The sequence below is a fragment of the Odocoileus virginianus genome, chromosome 25 (genome assembly GCF_023699985.2).
Source record: "Odocoileus virginianus isolate 20LAN1187 ecotype Illinois chromosome 25, Ovbor_1.2, whole genome shotgun sequence".
Classification (NCBI taxonomy): domain Eukaryota; kingdom Metazoa; phylum Chordata; class Mammalia; order Artiodactyla; family Cervidae; genus Odocoileus; species Odocoileus virginianus.
The window spans coordinates 8,254,049-8,267,455 of record NC_069698.1 but is presented as its reverse complement, the minus strand read 5'-3'; positions in this window follow the sequence as shown (position 1 = coordinate 8,267,455).

Below are 13,407 nucleotides of genomic sequence, written 5' to 3'. Positions count from 1 at the left end.
GCTATGAAATGAGCACCACTGTATGGTAGCTTGAACATTCTTTGGCATTGCCCTTCTTTGGAATTAGAACAAAAACTGACCTTTTCCTGTGTCCTGTGGCCACTGTTGTGTTTTCCAAATTTGTAGAAAAATTGAGTGCAGTGCTTTAACATCATCATCTTTTAGGATTTTAAATAGCTTAGCTAGGTTTCCATAACCTCCACTAGCTTTGTTCATATTAATGGTAGATAAATATCTTCATTATCACATTGGATAGTGATAACAACTTTAAGTTTACATTTGTTTGTGTTGATGAGATGATGCTTGCAGAAGAGTTTAATAGCTAGTATAAAAGTTTGGGTATTATCATTACAATATAATTAGTGTAGAAAAGTAATATCTCTATTTTACAGAGGTATCTGGCCCAAAGCCTCATAGCTTCAACAGTTACTCCAATTTAAGTTACAAAGTTAGCCCCATCTGTTTCTAATTAATTTCTAGTTACTCTCCCTGGTCACCAATAATGGGGCATGCTGGTCCTTCATGTGAGAAGAATTCTGAGTAGCATAGAAATGGAAGAAAACTAGTCCATGTATCTTTGTCTAGAAAATATCCAAAAATTTTTTGATTATATCTAATAATGAATTATATTCATGAATTCAAGGAAAGCTTACATTAAATAATACATTAACATGATTAATCATAATAAAGTTCAAATATTGTATACCTGTTTCTATAAATGTGAAAATTCCACCTATTTGTTCTATTATAATAATTCTGTTAGTTACATAGATTGTATTAGCTTTATAAGATGAATTTAAACTTATTTTCTGTGCCTATTTCTTGAAGCAAAAACATAGATATATCATAAGCAAAAATGCATAAGCATTAATTCTCCCCCAATAATTATTATTAGTGTTTTCATATTTTCTAACTTTTTCCATAAGAGCAAACTTTTTGTCCAGATAATTGACCTGCAAAAATTGTCTCAAGCAAATAGTGAGATAATTTAGTGATTTACTGACTTATCTTCCTGAGAACAAATTGTTCAGAAGGAGAATTCTCAGTGACATGGGTGCTCTTAGGTACCAGTGCTAATAGACTGGGTAATGTTCATTGAAGTTGTCTCAATTCTCAAGTAACAAACAAATTCTCTAGGTTCTGGACAGATTAAAAAGAAAAAATCTGTCAATGAGACAAGGTATCTAGAAATAACAGAGCAGAATAAATTCTGAGAACCTGGGGACTATCTCCATAACCAAAGGCAATAAAGGAACAATAAAAACAAAATACCATGCTGGCTGAACAAAACAACTCTCCAAACTTGCTGTCAGTCTAGCAGTATATTTCATAAGCAGTATGTTATATTCACTTCATCTTGTATTCATTCCTCGTCACTACTACCATCTGCTGTTTGCCTCTTACTAATACAAAATATACATTTTTATTAAGCAATAAAATGATCTTGGTTAATTCAAGGACCATTTTTGGAGTTTCAATCTTATCTGATTTATTTTCAGCATTTATGCTGTGTTTAGTCACTCAGAGATGTCTGGTCATTTGAGTCCCCATGGACTGTAGCCCACCAGGCTTCTTTGTCCATGGGGATCCTCAGGCAAGAATCCTGGAGTGGGTAGCCTATCCCTTCTCCACGGGATCTTCCCGACCCAGAAATCAAACCAGGATCTCCTGCATTGCAGGTGGATTCTTTATCAGCTGAGCTACCAGGGAAGTCCCATCTTCAGTATTTAGCATAATATTTTTATAATTTAGATATTTATCTCAAGATAATGTGTTTTTTAAAATATTTCATTGTCTAATTTTGATTATTAAATTGCTGCTAACTATAAAATGTTTGAACCATTACCTCATACTTTAATTCTAAGTTTATTATAATCTTTTACCCTTAAATGGCAATTCACTAACAATAGAACTTACTGTTTATTCATTCACTAAGCGTTTACTGAATGACTTTCGATTTCTAGATTTGTTGTTTTCAAGCTTAGATCTTATTAGAAACAAATGTTGAACTTTTAAAAAATGCCTAAACTAATCCCGCTTCCCTGGTACAGAATCTGCCCGCAGTGTGGGAGGCTTAGGTTTGATCCCTCCGTTGGGAAGATCCCCTGAAAGAGGGCATGGAAACCCACTCCAGTATTCTTGCCTGGAGAATCCACATGGATTCTGGCAGGCTGCAGTCCATGGGGTCACAAAGATTCGGATAGGACTAAGCAATTAAGCACTGCACAACACAAACTAATCCTACAGAAATGCTAAGTTAATTGACCTAGTACATACCTTGCTATTATCATTTTTTTATATATATATTTTGTAAGTGATTACATCTAAGACTGAGAACTACTTCTAGCTTTGGGGTTAGAGACACAAACTAGGTATGGTTTCTTTATTGCGGAAGCTTCACGATCCCTCATTTCTCTCATTTCTCTTACGAAGTGCATGAGAAACTGCCTCCATGTAATCTGCTTAATGGATCCCTGGTGCAATAAAATCCCGTTTGATTTCAGTTCACATAATATGCACTGATATTTGAGGCAAACACCCATTATGATGAATGGTTCTGCAAAATAAAAGTCCCATTGATTAAATTGCTTCTATGTCCTGGCAGATGTAGCCATATGGCAATGATTTGTTGATCTTGTTATAATATAGCTCTGCCATGAATAAACAGGTATTGATATTTATCAGAACAATGGCTTTGGTTTTGTAAAATGTATTCTTTTCTTTTCTTCTAACATTTGAGGAGTGAATAGTTTTTGCTAAACACAGGACTGTACACAGCGAAACATTTAAAACAAAATGTTTCTTATTCCTCTACTGAGAACATTTCATAAATACATGCATGTTTATTTGCATTCAATTTTTACTGAAAAAGAACAAAGAACAGTGAACATATGTATTTATTATTCTGCTTCAACAACTGTCAACATTTCTCTACGCTTGTTTCATCTATTCTTCTAGCACATTTTCGTTGTTGAAATATTTTAAAGTGAATTCAAGACATTTAAACATTTCATCCATAAATATTAGATTATACACCTCAAAAACTGCATTTCATTACATAAACTAAATATTGATATTATTTCTAAACAAACCTAAGATAATTAAGTAATACCACCTAATACCCAGTCAATATACAAATTCCCTAAATAACACACAAGTTTTTATAGATCATAGTTTTTGAAAGAGAATACAAATGAGGAAACAAGTTTACTTTATCCAAAATGATTGTATCTTTTGTATCATAAGTTTATTTCAGATATTATTTAATCTAGAAGGATTTCCTCAATCTTTTTCTTTTTCTTTTATTGACTTGAAGTTGATTAAGTTGTCTTTAAAGGCAATGTTATATTCAGGTAGAGTGTGTGTGTGCATTTTAATCGCTTATCCCACTAGAACGAACTATTTGTCAAGTCCTTGTTCTTTTTCCTGAGAAGTTAATTGATTTGTATAATGGTGTTAATGATATAGGGTTTCTAGTACTTTTGCATAGGTACGTATAAGAAAGACATATTTTAGAAACAAACTACAAGATCCCACCAATAATTTTAATTCAAATGTAAGATTATAGATATTTTACATGCTTAATTTTATATGGTATCATTTTATATTGAGAAAGTTCCTAAGGACATGGTTATAATTATTATTTGATATATTCTACAATAAGATGTTTCAAAATAACAAATATTATCTAATAATATAAGTATAAAATACTTCTAATAAGATTAGATGCTAGAACATTTTTTTTTTTAAAGGATGACACTACTGAACAAAATATAGTTCCTTTTTTAGTCCTTAGAAAATATCCAAGTGGAGAAAAAAACTAAGAATTTGGAATGTCAAAAAAGAGTACTGGTTGCTTTTCAAAAGAATGTTGGAGTCTCTGAGGATTATTCAATGCCACTGAGATATGCATCTTTGTCTGAGTAGGCTTGTTACTAAACCAAACTTGAATCCACTTGTCTGAGAGCAGTAAAGTCAATCTGCTGACACTGGGTTCTGGTAAAGGAACCGCAGAGTATACTGCAGATGCCAAGCAAGCAGTCCAAGCAGCTGATGCTTAGAAGTCCTGAACTTTTAGATGGGTTTCAGGGAACCATTTTTAAAGGCAAGGTGAGGAAGGGGAGTTTCCAGGGTATCTGATCAGTCATACACAGTGTTCTGATTGGTTGATGGTAAGGTAACAGGGCAGTGTCATAAGGGTTAACATCAATCCTGAGGCTCCAGCTGGTCTGGGGACTATGTGCTCATGGTCATTAAGTTATTAACTTCTTTCATTCGGTAGGGGCTTTGGTGTCCATTACCTTGCTAGCGTGTGAGATGAGTGCAATTGTGCGGTAGTTTGAGCATTCTTTGGGATTGCCTTTCTTAGGGATTGGAATGAACACTGACCTTTTCCAGTCCTGTGGCCACTGCTGAGTTTTCTAAATTTGCTGGCATATTGAGTGCAGCACTTTCACAGCATCATCTTTCAGGATTTGAAATAGCTCAACTGGAATTCCATCACCTCCACTAGCTTTGCTCGTAGTGATGCTTTCTGAGGCCCACTTGACTTCACATTTCAGGATGTCTGGCTCTAGGTGAGTGATCACACCATCCTGATTATCTGGGTCATGAAGATCTTTTTTTTGTACAGTTCTTCTGTGTATTCTTGCCACCTCTTCTTTATTTTATTTTATTTTATTTTTTTTTGCCACCTCTTCTTAATATTGTCTGCTTCTGTTAGGTCCATACCATTTCTGTCCTATATTGAGCCCATTTTTGCATGAAATATTCCCTTGGTATCTCTAATTTTCTTGAAGAGATCTCTAGTCTTTCCCATTAAGCTGGAATCAAGATTGCAGGGAGAAATATCAATAACCTCAGATACGCAAATGACACCACCCTTATGGCAGAAAGTGAAGAGGAACTGAAAAGCCTCTTGGTGAAAGTGAAAGAGAGAAGTGAAAAAGTTGGCTTAAAGCTCAGCATTCAGAAAACTAAGATCATGGCATCTGGTCCCATTACCTCATGGGAAATAAATGGGGAGACAGTGGAAACAGTGTCAGCCTTTATTTTTTGGGGGTCCAAAATCACTGCAGATGGTGATTGAAGCCATGAAATTAAAAGACACTTACTCCTTGGAAGGAAAGTTATGACCAACCTAGACAGCATATTGAAAAGCAGAGACATTACTTTGCCAACAAAGGTCCGTCTAGTCAAGGCTATGGTTTTTCCATTGGTCATGTATGGATGTGAGAGTTGGACTGTGAAGAAAGCTGAGCACTGAAAAATTGATGCTTTTGAACTATGGTGTTGGAGAAGATTCTTGAGAGTCCCTTGGACTGCAAGGAGATCCAACCAGTCCATCCTAAAGCAGGTAAGTCCTGGGTGTTCATTGGAAGAACTGATGCTGAAGCTGAAACTCCAATACTTTGGTCACCCCATGCAAAGAGTTGACTCATTGGAAAAGACCCTGATGCTGGGAGGGATTGGGGGCAGGAGGAGAAGGGGACGACAGAGGATGAGATGGCTGGATGGCATCACCGACTCCATGGGCATGAGTTTGAGTAAACTCCAGGAGTTTGTGATGGACAGGGAAGCCTGGCGTGCTGCGATTCGTGGGGTCGCAAAGAGTCCGACACGACTGAGCGACTGATTTGAACTGAACTGAACTTGGTGTCTATAAAAGAACTCAGAAATGTGCATCAGATACTTTTATCTATGTACTTTAGAAAGGAACTAAAGATTCTGTGACTGCCATATGGCTGACTTACTATTCAAATTGCTACCAGTTCTCTTGACCCAACTACTATTTTTGTCACTCACTGTATGTTTACAATGTTTCAATCATTGATCTTTAAGGTAAGATTTTATGCCTCATGGAAGGCCTGAAATTATAGTTTTCTACAAACAAGAGGCCAGCAGAGAACATGAGGTGGGGTGGGGTCTGTCCCAGAAAGACCTCACAGGGTCAAAATAGAAATTAACCTATAGAGAACTGACTATGAAAATGTTACTGTACATATAAATACAAATTATTTGTGTCCAGTAGAATCCAAGTATTTATTGCTCCATGAATAAATCAGTTTTTAAGTACTGACTTAAATATTTCTTTACTAAATATAGATATGTGAATCTTTTTCTTTAAAGTTGTTGTGCTATCTTCCAGCTCTCTCATTAATTAATAAATTTAAGTATATATCTCTGTAGAGAAGAGGAGGGGGACAGAGGTGACCAGGAGGGAAAAAGGGAGGGTCAAAAGGGAAGAGAGCGATCAAGCCATTAATCAAATCCCTTTTTTGTAGCACTATTTACAATACCTGGAACATGGAAGTAACCTAGATGTCAGCTGGCATATGAAGGGATAAGGATGTTGTGGTACATATGCATAATGGAATGTTACTCAGCCATAAAAAGGAACACATTTGAGTCAGTTCTAATGAGGTAAGTGAAACTGGAGCCTATTATACAGAGTGAAGTAAGTCAGAAAGAGAAAGACAAACACTGTATATTAATTCATATCTATGGAATTTAGAAAGGCAGACCAATGACCCTACACACAGGATGCAAAGGAAACACAGATGCAGAGAACAGACTTTTGGACTCAGTGGGAGAGGGTGAGGGTGGGATGTTTTGAGAGAATAACATTGAACCGTGTTCATTACCATATGTAAAACAGATGGCCAATGAAAGTTTGATGCATTCAGCAGGGCCCCCAAAGCTGGTTCTCTGGGACAACCCAGAGGGATAGGATGGGGAGGAAGGTGGGAGGGGGTTTCAGGATGGGGGCACATGCGTATACTTGTGAACAATTCATGTTGATGTATGGCAAAAAACCATCCCAATATTGTAAAGTAATTATCCTCCAGTTAAAATAAATTAATTAAACAAAAATGTATCTATGAGAGCCATGATTTTAACTTCTTTCAAAATTATTTCTTAAAATGCATAGTCAAATGCTATTCTTTCCCTTTGTGATTATTTCTCCAACTTAATTAAAAAAAGTTGTGACATTTATTTTAATGACATTTCAGTTTAAAGGATTACTTCCTTTTAAATTTAATATTTGGATCATTGAAAATGTTTAGATAATTTCAAAGTTATAATCACAAAATAAAAGTCCAGGTTCTACAATGACAAACAGACTGAATTTTAGATATGCTTTTGATGTCAACATTTACCGAAACTATACAAAATATTTTAAACACCTATTATTTCAAGACACCAGTGAGCTACAAATGTATATAAATTGTGCAATCAAGATGAAGGAGAGAAAAGAAAAAAAGATAATTTGCCTTGCCTATTTCATGTGTTATTGAATATATAATAAAAGCTTTCAGTAGACTCATAAGAGTTGAAGTTAAGAAATTTCTGAGAGAAGGATAAATGATAGAAAGTTGGGTTCAGAACCTAACATTGAGGTAAATAGGACCATACATCAGGGGATTCAAAATCCAGAATCAAATCAACATAATCATTGATTTGTTTAACATTATCTGGAATTGTTGATAGACCATAGTGATGACAGAGATGCTTTATATAATAAGACAAACTTACTCAGAGTCTCAAAATATTTTCTTATACACTACACTTTTTTTTAATACAATGACCAACACTCAGTAAAAAAAAAAAATTGGAGGGATGAAATGGCCAAGACAATGAAAACAAAATCCAGAGGAATAAAGGACATAGTTTTAATAATAACCCATATAATGTAGATGTTAGAAACTTTAAATAACAATGCTAACATATTTAAAGGAATAATTATAGGTCAAACATTGTGGATAAGATTGGAAACTATAAAAATTCTAAGGTGGGAAATACAATATGAAATACATAATTTAATGGATGGTTTAAATAGACAGAGCTGAAAAGAAATGAGTAAATAGAAGGTTGACTTGAAAACAGAAGCAGTGAGAGAAAACAAGATGAAAATATCAAAGGTAACAAAACCCAATTGTGCAAAGTTCTATCATGTGGGTACTAGAAAGAGACAAGGAAGAGAATGGAGAAGAAACAATATTTTTAAAGAAAAATACTTTAAAACATTCAAACTATGATAAGAAAATATAAGTAACAGACTTAACAGGAGCTACAAACCACAAGCAGGATAAGTACAAAGCTATACCTAGATAAAAGATGATAAAACTGCAAAAACTAGTAGATAGAAGAGTCTTAAAATCATTCAGAGAAAATGAAATGTTAACACTCAAGGAAGTAATGAGATTCACTTAAAAGAAAAAACAATAAAAATCCAAAGTAAATACTAATAAAGTGATCAGTATAGAATTCTATACCCAGCATAATCTCTCAAAATATAGAAATTAAAAGGGATTTGAAGCAAAATAAAAAAAAAAAAGCTAATCCTTCTTAAAGGAAATGATAAACATATCCAGCTGTGTAAAAGATAAATGAGAACTATGTTAGGCACTCTGAATTAAAATTCAGAATATTAAAATGGTAGGTTCTCCTTAAAGTTATCAGTATTTCGTTGGCTGTATGTTGAAAGAAATAGCAAGCCAAACCAAACATTTGTTTTGTCTGATTGTGCTTTCCAGGGTCTCAGTATTGCTCCTTGCTGGCAGAAGGTAACAGAGCATTGGCCAACAGAATACAAAAGAAAATACTGAATCCTGGACCCAGCATCACAAGAGTTCATTTGGATCTGAGAAACAATAGAGAATTACCACAATGTCCTCGGGTTTAATCCTCATTATAGGCCCAGAAAATGTGTAAACATGTGTGTGAAACGAAACATGTATGAAAAACAGTTGCAGTCAAAACAAAAATAAATAGTAGAATTATCATACATGGGATGATAAACTGTGGCATATTTATACAATTGTGTATGACAATGAACTATAATAAACTAATTCTGCATGCAAGGTATAAATGAGTATGACAAAAAACGTTAAGTGATAGAAAGCATACAAGTAGTATATACCTTAGGCTTTTACTTACATAAAATCTGTATAGTATTATGGAGAAGGCAATGGCACCCCACTCCAGTACTCTTGCCTAGAAAATCCCATGGATGGAGGAGCCTGGTGGGCTGCAGTCCATGTGGTTCCTAAGAGTCAGATACGACCGAGCGACTTCACTTTTCACTTTCACGCATTGGAGAAGGCAATGGCAACCCACTCCAGTGTTCTTGCCTGGAGAATCCCAGGGATGGGGGAGCCTGGTGGGCTGCCGTCTATGGGGTCGCACTGAGTCGGACACGACTGAAGCAACTTAGCAGCAGCAGCAGTACTGTATTAGATTTAAAGAGGAGAATGAGTTCCTTAGTTTCTTAGGATTGCCTTGACTAAAGCACTTCACACTGGGTGGCTTAAACAACAAATTCTTTCTCTCACAGTTCTGGAGGTTAGAAGTCTGAAATCCAGGCTGAGGCTCTAAGGAGGACGATAATCTATGCTTTTTTCTGAGCATCTGGTGGTTGCTGGCATGTTGGTGTACTGTGACTTGCAGACACAACACTCCAATTTCCGCCTCCATCTTCGCATGGCATTCTACATGTGTGTCTGTGTCTCTCTTCTGTCCCTTCTTACAAGGACACTGTACATTGGATGAGGGCACATCCTAACCCTGTATCACCTCATTTTAAGTAACTATAGCTGCAATGACCTTATTTCCAAATAAAGTCATATTCTGAGGTTCTGATTGAACATGGATTTGGGGGGTGGGGCAGTGTTAAATCCAGTATAGGTCTTGAGAATTCTTCCAGGGCTACTGTTAATGTCAGGTATCTTGATTGGATGGTACTTTCAGAAGCATATTTAGTTTGTAATTATTATATCAGCTTGTGCATTTTTCCTATGTGTATATTTCAATAGTTGGTGAAAGATAGGTGAAAATATGACATATCCATCTCACATGTTAGCAATTATATGAGGCAATAAAAAGAACAAACCTCTCATACATTCCTGGTCTGGTTATAAATTAAAACAAATTGCAAAACTGTTTGGCATTATCTACCCAAGAGGAAAGTGTCTATGCCATATCCCATAGATATTTTATTCCTAGATGAAAAGTGAAAATAATTGTGTGAATATGTGAACCAAAATCCTTGTAGAAGAATGTTGATCATAGCAGTGCTCATAGTAGCCCAAATATGGCAACACTCAAAGAGAAATTTAGCAATAGAATAGATGGATAAATCATACTATTTTATGCAATAGAATAGTCTGCAGTAATTCAAAACACAGTATCAAAAGGATTAAAGTTCTATTGCACATAACCTGGATGAATCTCACAATCACAGAGTTGACAGAAATAAATCTGGATTCAAAAGGATATGTACTTTGTTTTCACTTATAAATCAAAAATAGCTCACCCTACAAAAAGAGAAAAATAAGAAGAGAGATGGAGTAAGAGCAGCAATGAGATAGAGGTGGTCTTGGAGTCACTGGCAATAGAAAGATGGAGCCAATGCAAAGTTATCATGTGGGCATCATGGGGCTTTTGTAGAGATCTATTACTGTCCTGGTTTTATACTAGAAGTTGCATACCCGTATGTTTTCACTGTATGATAATTCAAACCTTATACTAAAGTTTCATTCATTTTACTCTTTGTATATTATTTTTTTAATAAGAACTTTTTAAAGTAATAGGAAAAATTATATACTAAGAACATTCACAGAAATATCACTTCCATTACTTTTCTCATTCTTGTTCTACTTCCACCTTATTCTGAAAGGAAACTTTTTTTTTTTTTTTACTATTTTTAACCTTTCTATCACTGTTGCTTGCAAATATTATGTATATATCCACATACACATATGTTGCCACTTCTTACACTAAATGTTGCATGCAGTCTACAAAATTCTATACCCTGATTCTTTCACTCAACTATAGATCTTTGAGATACATCCATATACTCATTCTACATCATTGCTGCATTATGAGAATGTGTTATAATTTATGTGATCTGTCTCCTATAGATGGATACCTATGCTTTCTGAATACTTTGCTATTATAAATATTGTAACGCCTACTTGAATAAGTTCTTGGATGTCATTTTCTATTTTGCGAGTATAACTTTTGAATAGATTCCTACTAAAAGTGGGTTTTCTGTGTCAAAATATTAACATAGATGTATTTTTGTGAGACATTGACATCAGAGTTGATGTATAATTTTGCATTTCAATAAAAAAACATATGAGAGGAAATGAGAGAGAGAAAAGTAATGGACCAGTTTCTCAGTGAGAGAATTGTTCTTTCACTATTCTTCAGTGCCTAATATAGTACAAAAGGTTTAAGATTTCTTTAATTTGTGTTTACTGAATTAAAAAATGAGACAACATTTTTGTTTGTTTTGTATTGATATAAACAGAAGGTTTGTTGTTATTTAGTATTAAGAGAATGGTAAAGAGAAGTTGCTGCTAGGAAAGATAAGAATTTGTCCGAGTAGGTTGACAGTTAAAGATCAGCCAGCATTTATTAAGGAAAACACTATGTCATGGAAGTCACTTAAAAAGAAAAAAAAAAAATCCTGCAAACATATATAGATATCTACTAGTGTCTCAGCAAATACCCTAGGTTGATAGCTAAGTTAAGAAAACAAAATCTGAGAAATCATAGTGAAAAGAAAAACTGTCTCTTGGCAAATTTTGAACCCTGGAGGATAAAGAAAGCCATTGTATTTTCTAATAAATTTTAAAAACAGCCTAAAGATATTTATTATCCAGTCTAAAATTTTGCTAACAAACCTGAATTTCAGAAAGAAAATCAGACGTATCATGAAAAGAGGCAATTCCAAGTCCTCAAAAGCATATTACTATCTCACAGGGCCAGATCCAAATAATCTTGATGTTTTAATACTTAGATATTTTGGAGATCCATTCTTTTAAAGTTCCCACATATGTTTACATTATACAAAACCTACCAAAGAAAAAAGTGAAAAGATTTGACAAGACTCTTGCAGCTGTTCTCCAAAGATAAAGGAAGATACTATCCCCAAAAGAGCTAATAGGTCAGTGTACAAATAGAACTTATTTTCTTTCCTTAAGATAAATAATGAGGTCTATGTTATCATAATTTCTAGTTTCCTCAGCATCCAATCTGTAAGTCTGGAGATGGAGGACTTAAATAATGTGAGGACTAGAAAGAAAAAAAGATGCTTGGAGAAAACTGCATTTTCATCTTTCCCAAGACATGTAACTAATTGCATGAATATATATATCACATATAAATAATTTATTGATTTATATCACTACTAATATTATGTTTGTCTGAATGATGTAATAGTTACAATCAGAAATGCCTAACAGAGTGTGAACTATACTCACCAATACACTTGCAAAGTTTTCTTCAACAGGAAACTGTATAAATATCCTAAAATATGCAGTCATTAACTGTCTCTTACTTGTGTACATGCATTCACTTAATCATTCAAAGATGTGTATTGATTTCCTCTTTAGTATTAAGAATCAGAGGTCATGAATATATCTTATTTATGATTTCATTACTTTTCTGCCCCCTATTTTCACTCATCACTGGTTTAGGGGTAAATTACACATAGGCTTGGACAAATTTACGTGGTTAAAGCCAGAGAGATTCTTAACTGTGTACTTCACTGGGTGCTTCTCATTCCTTCTCATTCCTCATTGTTACTTCAATGTGGGATGCAAAACAAACGTCATTTAGCATTTGGGCATGCGCGATCAGTAGATATACAGATACTGATGTACATAAAGTCTCCTTTGACTAATGGGGGCAGTACTAAAGAAGAAATCTATTCCTATTTCATATTTTTACAAATAGTGTCTGAGATTCATTTCATAATAATCCCGAGATTTCCCACAGGAATTGAGCACCAGTATCTCACAGGTGTGAACAACTATACTTGCAGCCTTATTTTCATTTTCCCTCCTTAACTTTCCAAATCACCAGTGTTGTTCACCCACAGTTTGAAACAAATTTACAATAAACTACATTCAAGCCTTTAGCTTTACCCCCATGGTTACCTAGGTGGAGGTAATTGGTAATCTTCAGATAGAATTCTGAAGCTGTATCATTTACCTGGCAGCAGGTTATAAAGGACATATTGCTTTGGTAATTCAGGATGATGATCATCATGTTCTTGTGGTAGCACCAAAATGATTATGAGTCTCACCTGAAACAGCTGAGACAGGTGTAGGGAGAGAATAAACTGTTGAGTTACAAAGAAGATTTGGCATTTAAAATGAAGATACAAGAATTTTATAAGGACTGTGCAATGGTGTGATTTTATAAACTTTATTTGAAACCTTCCGTTCAGTCACTCAGTCACATCCTACTCCTTCTGCCTTCAATCTTTCTGAGCATCGGGGTCTTTTCCAATGAGTCAGTTCTTCACATCAGGTGGCCAAAGTATTGAAGTTTCAGCTTCAGCATCAGTCCTTCCAATGAAGATTCAGGACGGATTTCCTTTAGGATGGACTGGTT